This window comes from Heterodontus francisci, unplaced genomic scaffold, assembly GCF_036365525.1.
Source record: "Heterodontus francisci isolate sHetFra1 unplaced genomic scaffold, sHetFra1.hap1 HAP1_SCAFFOLD_1146, whole genome shotgun sequence".
NCBI classification, from domain to species: domain Eukaryota; kingdom Metazoa; phylum Chordata; class Chondrichthyes; order Heterodontiformes; family Heterodontidae; genus Heterodontus; species Heterodontus francisci.
This window is the reverse complement of record NW_027141149.1, coordinates 95,964-100,000: the sequence shown is the minus strand read 5'-3', so window position 1 is coordinate 100,000 and position 4,037 is coordinate 95,964.

Below are 4,037 nucleotides of genomic sequence, written 5' to 3'. Positions count from 1 at the left end.
TGGGATGTGGGAGGCGGGGGAAGGAGAGCGCCCTTGGTGCGTGTGTCTAGGCGATGCATTGCGGAAGGATGGGCGGGTGGGGCCGGGCGTGTGGGTTCCCGACTTATCGGTGAACCATTTGCTACTGCGGGGCCAAAGCAAAAGGGAAAGCATAAGGGCGCAGGCTGCCCTCTGCGGGACAGGTCCGGCCCTGACGCCGGTTTACGATTTCTCCGGTAAAGCACCTGTCGGGTGGCGACCGGAGGGTCTTTGCAGGGCCTGGATCTCCGAGCCCGTGGGACAGGCGGGAAAGGGTGGCGGCAGCCGGTTGAAGTCCCGACCCTGGGCAGCCTCCCGGTCTTACCTCCATAACTTCGGCGAGGAGGGTCCGATCCCCGCGCGGTCGACGGCAGGCGGTAGGGCTCGGAGGGGCGCGGCCTGGTCCGCGAGTGCCCCGGCGCCGCCCCTCTGCCCGTCCGAGGGACAGTAGGAAATGGCCATACCGCTTTCCGGCCGATTGCCGCCGGACGTCCGGCCGCATTCGCTCGGTCTGCGCGGCCGGCGGTAGCCGGGGGCGAGGGGCATCGGGCGGTGGCGGAACCAGGCCGGCCCGACCGCTGGGGGCCGCCCGGGCGACGTTTGAATCTGTCGGGTCGGACCGCCGAATCCCGCGGGATTTCGGGATCGAATCTGCGGGTGGAATCGGCACCTCGTCCCGCTGTCCGGTTCCCCCCCCCCCGTCGACTGCAACGGGTTTCCGAGGCCCGTCGGTCAGGCGCGGTTCGCTCCGCAATCCGCCGGCCGATCGGCACCGGGCGGGGCTCTACGGAAAGAGGGGACCCTCCCGCGTCGAGTGCCGGCGCACCGACCCCGCAGGCTGACCGGGAAGGTGAAGACTCACCCCGCTGAATGCCCGGCCCCGGCTACCCTCCGGCTCCGGGGCCATAACTTCGGGGAGGGAGGTCCGATCCCCGCGCGGTCGACGGCAGGCGGTAGGGCTCGGAGGGGCGCGGCCTGGTCCGCGAGTGCCCCGGCGCCGCCCCTCTGCCCGTCCGAGGGACAGTAGGAAATGGCCATACCGCTTTCCGGCCGATTGCCGCCGGACGTCCGGCCGCATTCCCTCGGTCGGCGCGGTCGGCGGTAGCCGGGGGCGAGGGGCATCGGGCGGTGGCGGAACCAGGCCGGCCCGACCGCTGGGGGCCGCCCGGGCGACGTTTGAATCTGTCGGGTCGGACCGCCGAATCCCGCGGGATTTCGGGATCGAATCTGCGGGTGGAATCGGCACCTCGTCCCGCTGTCCGGTTCCCCCCCGTCGACTGCAACGGGTTTCCGAGGCCCGTCGGTCAGGCGCGGTTCGCTCCGCAATCCGCCGGCCGATCGGCACCGGGCGGGGCTCTACGGAAAGAGGGGACCCTCCCGCGTCGAGTGCCGGCGCACCGACCCCGCAGGCTGACCGGGAAGGTGAAGACTCACCCCGCTGAATGCCCGGCCCCGGGAACCCTCCGGCGCCGGGGCCATAACTTCGGGGAGGAAGGTCCGAGCTCCGCGCGGTCGACGGCAGGTGAAAGGGGCCGGTGCGCCGCGGAAGGCGACAGCAGTCCCGTCAGGCTGCACCTCTGCTCGGGCGAACGGCGTCAGGAAAAGGGGAGAGCACTTCCCCACCGATAGCTCCGGAACGCCCGGACCCATTGGCCCGCGGCACCGGTGGCTGCTAGAGGGGCTCCGGCGCCGTCAGCCGGGGTACGTCCCAGGCCGGCCGGACGGCGGGCAGCCGGAGGCAACGGCCTGGAACGGAGCCAGACTTGAGTCGTTCCGTGCCGTGGGCAAAAAGGCAGGGCTGCGGGTCAGCGCAGTTTGGCAAACCTAGCCGCAAGTGCGGGAAGGGCGGAGGAGCACACGGACGCCGCCTTCCCAAACTGAGCCCAAAGTGCCCAGGCATGCCCCCTTGATCTCGCCTAATCAGTGAGCCCAAAATAATTTCAGAGTGTGGAAACCTGATCCAAAAAGGTCGAAAAGAACGGCCAGAGATCAAGTCCGAAAGGGGAAATCAGTAACAAGCAAGCAGAGTAATCATTAACCAAAAAGCGCAAAATTATGTTAAAAGTGTGAAATCATTAACCAAAAAGTCGAAAATAATGTCCAGAGACCAAGTCCGAAAGTACAAATAATTAACCAGTAAGCAGAGTCATCATTAACCAAAAAGCGCAAAAGTAAGTAAAAAGTATGAAATCATTAACCAAAAATCGCAAAAGTAAGTAAAAAGTGTGAAATCATTAACCAAAAACTCGAAAATAATGTGCAGAGACTAAGTCCGAAAGGGCAAATGGTTAACCAGTAAGCAGAGTCATCATTAACCAAAAATCGCAAAAGTAAGTAAAAAGTGTGAAATCATTAACCAAAAATCGCAAAAGTAAGTAAAAAGTGTGAAATCATTAACCAAAAACTCGAAAATAATCTCCAGAGACTAAGTCCGAAAGGGCAAATGGTTAACCAGTAAGCAGAGTAATCATTAACCAAAAAGGGCAAAAGTAAGTAAAAAGTATGAAATCATTAACCAAAAAGCACAAAATTAAGTTAAAAGTGTGAAATCATTAACCAAAATGTCGAAAACAATGTCCAGAGACTAAGTCCGAAAGGGCAAATGGTTAACCAGTAAGCAGAGTAATCATTAACCAAAAGGCGCAAAAGTAAGTAAAAAGTATGAAATCATTAACCAAAAAGCGCAAAAATATGTTAAAAGTGTGAAATCATTAACCAAAAAGTCGAAAATAATGTGCAGAGACTAAGTCCGAAAGGGCAAATGGTTAACCAGTAAGCAGAGTAATCATTAACCAAAAGGCGCAAAAGTAAGTAAAAAGTATGAAATCAGTAACCAAAAAGCGCAAAAATATGTTAAAAGTGTGAAATCATTAACCAAAAACTCGAAAATAATGTGCAGAGACTAAGTCCGAAAGGGCAAATAATTAACCAGTAAGCAGAGTAATCATTAACCAAAAATCGCAAAAGTAAGTAAAAAGTGTGAAATCATTAACCAAAAACTCGAAAATAATGTCCAGAGACCAAGTCCGAAAGGGCAAATGGTTAACCAGTAAGCAGAGTAATCATTAACCAAAAAGGGCAAAAGTAAGTAAAAAGTATGAAATCATTAACCAAAAAGCACAAAATTAAGTTAAAAGTGTGAAATCATTAACCAAAAAGTCGAAAATAATCTCCAGAGACTAAGTGCGAAAGGGCAAATGGTTAACCAGTAAGCAGAGTCATCATTAACCAAAAATCGCAAAAGTAAGTAAAAAGTGTGAAATCATTAACCAAAAACCCGAAAATAATGTCCAGAGACTAAGTCCAAAAGGGCAAATGGTTAACCAGTAAGCAGAGTAATCATTAACCAAAAATCGCAAAAGTAAGTAAAAAGTGTGAAATCATTAACCAAAAACTCGAAAATAATCTCCAGAGACTAAGTCCGAAAGGGCAAATGGTTAACCAGTAAGCAGAGTAATCATTAACCAAAAATCGCAAAAGTAAGTAAAAAGTGTGAAATCATTAACCAAAAACCCGAAAATAATGTCCAGAGACTAAGTCCGAAAGGGCAAATGGTTAACCAGTAAGCAGAGTAATCATTAACCAAAAATCGCAAAAGTAAGTAAAAAGTGTGAAATCATTAACCAAAAACTCGAAAATAATGTCCAGAGACTAAGTCCGAAAGGGCAAATGGTTAACCAGTAAGCAGAGTAATCATTAACCAAAAGGCGCAAAAGTAAGTAAAAAGTATGAAATCAGTAACCAAAAAGCGCAAAAATATGTTAAAAGTGTGAAATCATTAACCAAAAACTCGAAAATAATGTGCAGAGACTAAGTCCGAAAGGGCAAATAATTAACCAGTAAGCAGAGTAATCATTAACCAAAAAGCGCAAAAATATGTTAAAAGTGTGAAATCATTAACCAAAAACTCGAAAATAATGTCCAGAGACTAAGTCCGAAAGGGCAAATGGTTAACCAGTAAGCAGAGTAATCAGTAACCAAAAAGGGCAAAAGTAAGTAAAAAGTGTGAAATCATTAAC